Raw genomic sequence first — 10,848 nt, forward strand, 5'->3', positions numbered from 1 at the left:
TATGAGCTACATCTTTCAAATATCAAACTGATGCTATAATATTAAGAAAGAAGGCCGGTAGGTCACATTCATGGTCAGTTTTAAGATCAGTGTGCAAAACTGTACATATCGCCAAAATTTCCAGACTGAATCTTCAAAAACAAGAAAGTAGGTAGGGGCGGGACCTCTTTTCACCCAAGAGGCATAATTCGAACTGTTAGAAATCAACTAGGCAATGGTACATACCAAATGTCAAAGGCCTAGGCCTTGAACTTTCAGACAAGAATTTTTTTCCTATATAAATCTATGTAAAACTTGGGACACACTGGGTAGTGCCTCTTTTTAACTAAGGGTAATAATTTGAACAATCTCGGTAGAGGACCATAAGGCAATGCTACATGCAAAACATCAAAAGCATAGGTCTTGTGGTTTCAGACAAGAAGGTTTTTAAAGTTTTTTTTCCTATACAAGTCTATATAAACAATGAGACCCGGGCCTGGGCGGGCAATATTTGACCCTAAGGGGATAAATTGAACAAACTTTGTAAAGGACCAATAGATGATGCTATATACCAACAATCAAAGCCCTAGGCCCTGCGGTTTTAGACAAGAAGATTTTTAAAGTTTTTCCCTATATAAGTCTATATTAACCATGTGACCCCTGGGGCGGGGTCATATTTGACCCTAGGGGGATACTTTGAACAATCTTGGTAGAAGACTATTTGATGATGCTACATACCAAATATGAAATCCCTAAGCCTTTTGATTTTGGACAAGAAGATTTTAAAAGTTTTTTTATATAAGTCTGTGTAAAACATATGACCCCAGGGCGGGGCCATATTTGACCCTAGTGGGATAATTTGATCTAACCATTAGATGATGCCACATACCAAATATCAAAGCTCTAGCTACTGTGGGTTTGGACAAGAAGATTTTCTGTGTTTTGCCTTTCGGTTTCCATGACAACCGGAGGTCTTCATGGATTTCTATTCTTTGGTCAGTTTTGATAGGTGCACCGAAGGATCATTTCTGTGAAGTTTAGTGTAAATCTGCCCAGTGGTTTTGAAGAAGAAAATTTTTGAAATTTAAAATATAGCCATACAGGGAAAATAAGCCCCGCCCCCTGGCGGTCATGTTTCTTTTTTACCGAAACAGAATAGCTTAGGCAATTTTGGTAGCGGGTCACCTAGAGATCATTTCTACAAATATTTTTGAAACCCGGCTAACAGTTTATGACAAGAAGATTTTCAAAGTTTTTCCTTTCGGTTGCAATGGCAACCAGAGTTCTTCATGGAATTTAATTCTTTGGGCAATTTTGAAAGGGGGCTTCCCAAGGACCATTCCTGTGAAATTTGGTCTAAATCTGCACAGTAGTTCTGAAGAAGTTTTTTTACAAATTAATGACACCCGACGGACAACGGACATCGAGCGGAAACAAAAGCTCACATTGAGCCTTTGGCTCAGGTGAGCTAAAAGCTAATATTGTAATAAAGCAAGAAAACTTTGAGAAAAAATAACTTATTGTACCCCCTGACAACAAAGTTGTAAGGGGGGGTATACTGGTTTCAGGTTGTCTGTCTGTCCGTCCGTCTGTCTGTCTGTCCGTCTGTCTGTCCGTAGACACAATCTTGTGTGCTCCATCTCTCCTCATCCCCTTGACACAATTTAATGAAACTTCACACAAGTGATCAGTAACAACAGTAGTTGTGCATGGGGCATGTTAGGTTCTTTCAGAAAAAAAAATTGCAGAGTTACGGGACTTTGTTTTTTGTTACTATACTATATACATAGACACAATCTTGTGCGCTCCATCTCTCCTCATCCCCTTGACACAATTTAATAAAACTTCACACAAGTGATCAGTAACAACAGTAGTTGTGTATGGGGCATGTTAGGTTCTTTCAGAAAAAAAAATTGCAGAGTTACGGGACTTTGTTTTTTGTTACTATACTATATACATAGACACAATCTTGTGCGCTCCATCTCTCCTCATCCCCTTGACACAATTTAATAAAACTTCACACAAGTGATCAGTAACAACAGTAGTTGTGTATGGGGCATGTTAGGTTCTTTCAGAAATTTTTTTTGCAGAGTTACGGGACTTTGTTTTTTGTTACTATACTATATACATAGACACAGTCTTGTGCACACCATCTCTTCTTATCCCCTTGACACAATTTAATGAAACTTCACACAAGTGATCAGTAACAACAGTAGTTGTGCATGGGGCATGTTAGGTTCTTTCAACAACAAAAATAGCAGAGTTATGGGACTTTGTTTCTTGTTAACACACTATGTACATACAGTCTGAATATGCAGTCTTGTGCGCGCCTAATCTTCCGAACCCTTGCACATAATTTAATGAAACTTCACACAAGTGATCAGTACCATCCCTAGTTGTGCATGGTGCATGCTACGTTCTTTTAGATAAATATTCTGCATAGTTATGGGACTTTGTTTTTTGTTACTATACTGTATACATACAGTCTGTATACATACAGTCCACATAATTATGCAATCTTGTGTGTGTCAAATTGCAATGTACTGTGTCAGTGCATGAGGGGGGTACATTCATCACCTTTAGTGATAGCTCTAGTTTAGTCTGTCATATCTTTGGAAAATCTACAACTGGTATGATATTTGAGCATTATGTCAGTGAATAGTCGATAGCTACACCTCTGTATCTTTATGAATGATAGTTGCTTCTATTATCGATAATAACAACAACACACACTCTCTTGTGTGAATTTTGAGACCAGGTATGGATTGAGGTTGTAGTATGAATGAAATGATGCCGTTATAGACTTTGTTTTCAAAAATTTGTTGAAATGTGTGCGTTATTAACAATATATGTGTGTAAAACTGTAAGAAATTCGATCAATTATCTTTTAGAATTATGAAAGATATTGCCCGAAGTATGGATGGGGCGTTAAAAGTTTGGGTAAGTATACAAGAATTTCAACATTAGTATTCTAAACTTGTAATTTTAATAGTGCGAAACTTCTTATATTCATAGAAAACTGCTTATTTTCTTAGTATTAGTCAACAAAATATATGAAATGTCAAAAATCGTAGAATACTGAAGTCCGGGGTTTATTTATTGAACTATACATTTGGCATACAGAAAATATTTTACAATATAGGTCAAGTTTGATTACCATCCAGTTTGAACCTGTATCTCAAGTTAGGGGCCTTCGTGGCCGAGTGGTTAAGGTCGCTGACTTCAAATCACTTGCTCCTCACCGATATGGGTTAGAGCCTCACTCGGGGCGTTGGATTCTTCTGTGAAGAAGCCATCGAGCTGGCTTACGGAAGGTCGGTGGTTCTACCCAGGTACCCGCACTTCATGAAATAATACACGGAGGGGTACCTGGAGTCTTTCTCCATCATTAAAGCTGGAAAATTGCCATATGACCTATAATTGTGTATTTGTGGCGGTGCGACGTTAAACCCAACAAAACAAACAGACAAAAATATCTCTGGACAGTTAAGGTTGTGAAAATTTTTGGTGTCTGTTAATAAAAAGCTTTTTTTGTGAAATGAGTCAATTTCAAAAACCAACCAGGTCTGACCGGTATATTTTAAATAGGTCAAAAACATGAAAACTTACTATTTGCACTTATTTTAAAAGTCCTATTATTCCATATCACCACCCAAAGAGTTCTTTGTCCCACCTTGCTTCACGATTAAATCTTTGTCAATTTTGATAAACATGAAGTTCAGTCAAGTGTGTCTTGAATTATGGTCAGTGAGTGAGTTGGAATTGCCAAAACTACAAGTGTCTTGCCAATAACTTACGCTCTGCATCAAAGGAGAGAGTGTATATTGTATAGCTCATTGTTTATCATTCTTGTCAGTTGGTAACTGATCATTTCCTAGAGAACTCTGTCCTACAATAGTCAAACTGCGTATGGTGATTACTTTTGGTTTGTAGGGACCCCTATTACTTTAGTGTTCAGAAAGGTTAAAGGTCACAATAACCTTGAGACTTAAATGAGTTTCTGATCAATAATTGAAGCATGCTTTGACCTTAGATTGTCAAACTTCATAGCATGAATGCCTTGGTTATTATATTACCCTCATTAAGACAAAGGTCAAGATCACAGTGACTTTGATATTAATAGTTTGTTATCAAAACTTGAGAAAGATTAGGCCTATGAGCGTCAGACTTCATAGTATTGTCGACCCCTACAGTTTTGATGGTCATTAAGTCAGCGGGTAAAAGGTTAAGGTCATACTGACATTGAGACTTAAAATAGCTTGTTAACAAGCTAGAGATGCTTAGGCCTCTGATTGTCACGCTTTAAAGCATTACTGTCTTTGATGAATAAATGACCCTATTGTATCGCAAGTTCAAGGTCATGGTCACAGTGACCTTTATACTAGAATGTTTTAGGTGTATGGCTATGAAGCATTAGGTCTCCAACCATCAAACTCCACAGTATATATTTATGAGTCAGTAGATGACCATATTATTTCAGTTCTTAAGGTCAAATGTCAAGGCCAATCTTAACTGATGTATACGATCTTACTAAACCGATGCCTAGCGTTTTAGGAGATATTTTTATTTAGATTGTGGTTTGTGGGCAAGCGGTTATGGTCAATGACTTTGAAACACTTGTCCTGCACTCAAATGGCTTTGAGCCTCACTCGGGGTCGTGGTTGTGGTGGTAGTGGTGTTTGTGTGTGTGTGTGGGGGGGGGGGGGGGGGGGGGGGGGGTCTTATTCCACCATCAAAGCACCAGGGGTCTTATTCCATGATCAAAGCTACAAAGTCGTCATACGGCTTAAAATTGTGTCAGTGCTATGTTAAATAAACAACTGTCATAGCGAATAAGATGTGATACGGTTTACCTCTGATGATAATAATAACTGCCACCATATGATTACAAATATAAATTACTGTTGTATGTTATTATTGGTAGACTGGACAGTAACGTTGCAAGAAAAGGTGTTTTTTTAGATTTCCTTGTCAGTTTTGATAGTCCCCAATTTAGCCAAAGAGCTGTTCAGAATAATGAGTGGTTTTAGGAACAGTTCAAGTTCCTGGCTGGATTATTTGCGGGGTCGTAGTTGCTATGACCCTTCACATTGGAAAATACCTGCTACTTGATGCTCATTTGTTTACATTTATGTGGAATAATTATTGTCGAGATATATGATAAATTGTAAGAACATAATAATAACTACTGTCACCATATGATTACAAGTGATCAGTTTTAAATATATTAGATGTGTGTGATCATTGGTAGACTGAACAAGAACATTGCAAGAACTTTTCTGTGAATTCCTTATCAGGGAAGCAGATTTGAACGTATACATGTCAGCTGAATGTGACGAAATTTTACAAAGATACAGCATGAAATAGTAAAGTTGCAGTTGTTTCGAATAAAGGCAATAACTCTGGTGGTTGGTTGTAAAGACGGAAAAATCAACATCGTACAACCAATTACGTAATTATGCCCTCTTTAGAAGAAGGAGGGGTATATTGTTTTGCAGGTGTCGGTCGGAATGTAGACCAATCCGTTTCCGGATGATAACTCAAGAATGCTCGGGCCTAGGATCATAAAAATTGATAAGGAGATTAGTCATTACAAGCAGATGAAACCTGTTGATTTTTAGATCATATGTCAAAGGTCAAGGTCACAGTGACACTGAACAGTTAAACGGTTTCCGGATGATAACTCAAGAACGCTTGGGCCTAGGATTATGGAAGTTGATAGGGAAGTTGGCAATTACCAGCAGATGACCCCTATTGATTTTGAGATCAGTTTATCAAAGGTCAAGGTCACATTGACCCTGAACAGTTAAACGGCTTTCGGATGATAACTTAAGAACGCTTGGACCTTGGATCAGAATGTTGATAGGGAGGTTGGTCATCACCAGCAGATGACCCCTATTGATTTTGAGATCATTATGTCAAAGGTCAAGGTCACAGTGACACGGAACAGTTAAACGGTTTCTAGATGATAACTCTAGAACGCAGGTTTAGGTTTAGGATCATGAAAGTTGATAGAGAGGTTGGTCATGTCCAATGGATGACCCATATTGATTTTGAGGTCAGTAGGTCAAAGATCAAGGTTGCAGTGACCCGGAACAGTTAAGCAAGTCTAGTTGATAAGTTAAGAAAGCTTGGGTCTAGGATCATGAAAGTATATAGGGATGTTGGTCATCACATGACTCCTATTGATTTTGAGATCAGTGGGTCAAAGGTCAAGGTCACATTGACCAGGAATAATAAAACTGTTTTCGGATGACGACTTAAGAACGCTTGGCCTAGGATCAGGAAAATTAGTAGGGAGTTTGGTCATGACCAGCATATGACCCGTAACGTTTTTGAAGTCATTAGGACAAAGCTCAAGGTTACAGTGACCCGGAACAGTTAAACTGTTTTCAGACAATTGCTTAAGACCGCTTAGGCCTAGGATCAGGAAAATTGGTAGGGAGGTTGGTCATGACCAGCAGGTGACCCTGAATGGTTTTGAAGTAATTAGAACAAAGATCAAGGTTTCAGTGACCCGGAACACTTAAACAGTTTCCAGACGATTAACTAATAACGCAATAACGCTTGGGCCTAGGACCACAAAACTTGATAGGGAAGTTGATCATGACCAGCAGATGACCCATCTTGATTTTAAGGTCAATAGGTCAAGGTCACATTGAACTAGAACAGTAGAATCTTTGTTTACAGTGAGCAAATAATTTCTGTTCCTTGTGCAATTACGGAATGCATCAAGGGGGCATTTCGTGTTCTACAAGCTCTTGTTTAATAAAATATAGACTAAAGTTTATATGTTATCAACAGTTATGGCAAAGTACCCAGTAAAGCAGATAAAAAGCCCATTGATTTGACATACAAGTTTCTAGTAAAAACAATACAAAGTAACGCTGGCCTGAGCTAGCGTTTCTGTAATTAGAACACTGCAATTAATTTTACCGTCGTAAGAACCGATAGTACAAATTAGTGTAGTTGTTTCGCTTCTAGCGCTTTTTCTTCAGTTAGTAGAAAGCTTCTTTTAAAGACCTGATGTTGGGTTTGAAATAACAGCACGATATTAATTTCATTAAGTAAAATATGTTTATATGCTATGGCGAAGTAACCAGTAAAGCAGATAAAAATGTTCATTGATTTGACCTAAAACGACATTACCAAGTAACGCCAGTCTACGCTAGATTATGTCTGCGTTTTTGTAACGAAAGAAGTACACTGTAATTAACTTTGTGCCGTCGGAAGAATCGAAAGTACACGTTAGTGATGTGGTTTCCGCTTCTCGTGCTTTTTCTTTAGTCGTTGTTTTGATATTAACTAGGCCGTAGCAAACTGATAGAAGTTGTTTTTCAAAGAAATGACGTTGCATTTGATTTAACATCACGATATTATTTTCATTAAATAAGAAACGAAGAAAGTGACCGAACAGTATTTTGCTAGATGCTAGGATCGATATACTAGTAATTGAAATCTGTATCGTACTTCTTTGTCGAAGATAGGCTGTCCTAGAATACGGACAATTCTTATAATCATATTTTGTAGTTTACTTGTGCTATAGACAAGTGTCCGTTGTCAACATTTCTCACCCTAAACCGCATAGCAAATTTCAATCAAAATTCACAAGATTGTTTTTTGAGATGATCATCTTCATGCGCGGATCCAGCTTATTTTCTCAGAGGGGGTCCCCCCCCCGCCCCCCGCCCCCACCTCAGGAAAATTTTTGAAATTTAGCGCTTCATTTTTATTCTAGGGCATTTTTGGAGCATTTAAAAACACCTTTCCACTGCAGTTTTATATACAATATACCCCTTATTTTCACAGATTTATGTCATAACAGTTAAATTTGGGGAAAACGATAGAATCAAGGTAGAAGGTATTTCAAGGTAGAATTCCTAGTTTCTTTTAGATAAGTAATATAAATATGAATTATGTCGGGGTCATATGAAGCAGCAACCGCATATACTTTAAATTTGGTCCTGAAATTGCCTTTTTCGAAAAACCGTTTACATTCCTTCTTCTCTTCTTTCCTTTTTTAAGGATTTCCAGAGGGGTCCGGACCCCCGGTCCCCCCTCTGGATCCGCACATGCTCTTTCAGACTCCTCAAATAGAGATAACTTGATGCCACTGGAACTAAAAGGAAATACTTAAAATCATTCTGATGTGTTGTTTACTGACCAACTTCCAAAGTTATTCGAAAACATGCAATCTAGCTCTATGAAACGAGTCCTTTTTTATCTCTTCAAAATAAAAGTCATAAATACTAAAAACGAAAAATGGCATGAAATGTTGCTAAAATGTTATTGACCACTTTTCAAACATAATGATAAAAATACATTTTTGTATGCTGAACTTCATTTATCCGAATAGTAACGAACCGGGCGTTGTGCTGCAGAATGACATCATCACTGACGTCAATATGTTCTCTCACCGGTCCGCGCATGAACTGTTTTTGTCGGAGAATATACAACGCTTGACTTCCTTCTTTGTTTATGTTAGGAGTAAGACTATACTGTACCATTTGGAATTGTGCCCAAGCTCGAATTGTCTTCTTTTATAACATTCACGTTGGAACTAATTGTGCACCATCGATATTGTTATGAAAAAGCATTTTATAATACTGCGTATAATGCGTATATCCTTTATTACGCTAACTGAATGATATTCTTAATATGGTTAACCCATTTTGAATTGTATCAATATTACCAAAAAACTCCTTACACAAAATATTTTGCTAAAGGGAAGTCAGATTTAGTTTTAAAATTTCTAGAAACATGAAGACGCTTCTGCAAGGAAAGAGACTCAATTGTAGCCACATATAAGCCAGCTGGGACTAACTAATGATTTTCTCTTGTTGCTCTGTCTTCTGCAAAAGACAACATTCTTATAGCTTTTTAAAGTCTTTTTTCTTTGATTAAAGTTTGACAGCGTCAAATACAGATTCTATATTCTTCCGTTTTACAAGTAGATTTAATTGTTTTATCCACTGACTGTGACCCTGGTGTCACTCACTGAAACTTATCTTGATATTTCTCAATGACAGTTATATATTTCAGCTTCAGTGGCCAAGTAGCTATGTTCGCTAATCTCAAATCAATCGCCCCGGTTACCATGGGACCCTGCTTGAGTCGCCATGCGAGGAAGACATCCAGTTGGAGGACTCCGTGGCCGAGTGGTTAAGGTCACTGACTTCGAAACACTTGTCCCTCACATCTGTGGTTTTGAAACCTCACTTTGCGCATAGAATTTTTTCATGTGAGGAAGTCTCAAAACTGGTTGTGGTTCAATCAAGGTGCCCTTGTGCCTGAACAAATACCCGTACGGGTATCTGGGGCTTGGACAGTTACCATATAACCTGATCGAATAGTCTCGGTCTGACTGACGTAAGTTGGATGCAACTTCAAAATGGAGCCGCGCCATGAGGAAACCAAGGTCAGGATCCATGCTGTTCGCTTTCAAAGCCTATTGGAATTAGAGAAACTGTTAGCGAACAGCATGGATTCTGGCCAGACTGCGCAGGCTGGTCTGGATCCATGCTGGTCGCAAAACCACTTTGCTGGTTTTCTCATGGCACGGCTCAAATGAATAAACGATTCCTAGTTGCCCCTGTTCTATGAGCATCTTTGACAGGGAGTTAAAGGCAACTGAAATCTGAGAAAATGCATGTTGACTGGACAACTCTGAAATCATATTTAAGACAAGCAAATCTTGGAACATGCTTCAGTATCTGCGGTTGTGCTGTCTGTCTGTCATTTTCGGAATGACCATCCAATCTTCTCCTCAATAACGTGGTGTACATTAAGTAAGGTATGTTTTGTAAAAGTAATTTAGAAAAGTAAACAATACCCTAATTGACTTTCGAGACAAATAATATGCAGAAAGTCATCTTAGTCAATATGACTTTCTACCTGTGGATATTAGATCATTCGCTATGGCTTACCCATCTTTGTATTTTGCATATATTAAAATTTACTCGTTGTTAGAAATTTGAAGCAACCAGTCATCTATATTTCTTCGTTACAGTTTCGTTTTGTTGTGAGCCTGCTTCGCGATGCATGGCCCTGTGGCTGTGACTGGGGTAGTATCAGTCCAAATCGTGGCGTAATTATCGCTTTTATTTCATTTCAGTCTGATATTACCGTCAGGGGAGGTAACTAGATTCACTGATTGGGATTAAGGTGCTCTGTGCTTCCGGAAAATCTACCATTACCTTTTTTTTATTGCGGTCAACAACTGTTTTATTAATGACGCTGTTATTTTTTTTTTACAAATTCATCAATACTTGTATTGGCATTTGTTATGATAAAATTGTGATGATAAATGTCTGACGAGTAATAGGTGATGTTTGATAATGACGATGATGATGATAATGATAATGATGTACATGTAACTGTAATCACGTTGAATTCGTGTCGATAACATGTTTTAGAGTGTATGCACGGGCCACTCGGAATTTAAGTATAAAATTCTATCTACATGAGTATCAATCAAGACGTTTCAAGTTTGTTAAAATTGTTTGTGACTATATATTTACGAAGGACATTCCAAGTATTTTTCTCCACTTCTTTTCAATGTTGAGAAGTTACAAATGAGTTGTGGAGAAATCTATTATTGTAAATCAAACTGAACAATATTTTTCAATGTTTAAAAACCTATGATAGATAAGACATAACAAATAAAATGTATCGTACTTAAACGTATGGTGACTAAACAGTGATATTTTAACTGCATATAATTAATAAAACTCATAAGGTTATAATGATTATTTAGTTTCATCATTCTATTTATTTTTCAGTAAGAGTACAAGTGTCGCATCATGAACACAGCGTTCACATTTTTTATAGCAAATGGAATTTAAAAATCTAATGTAGATCTACATTTAT

This window comes from Mercenaria mercenaria, unplaced genomic scaffold (genome assembly GCF_021730395.1).
Source record: "Mercenaria mercenaria strain notata unplaced genomic scaffold, MADL_Memer_1 contig_605, whole genome shotgun sequence".
Lineage (NCBI taxonomy): Eukaryota > Metazoa > Mollusca > Bivalvia > Venerida > Veneridae > Mercenaria > Mercenaria mercenaria.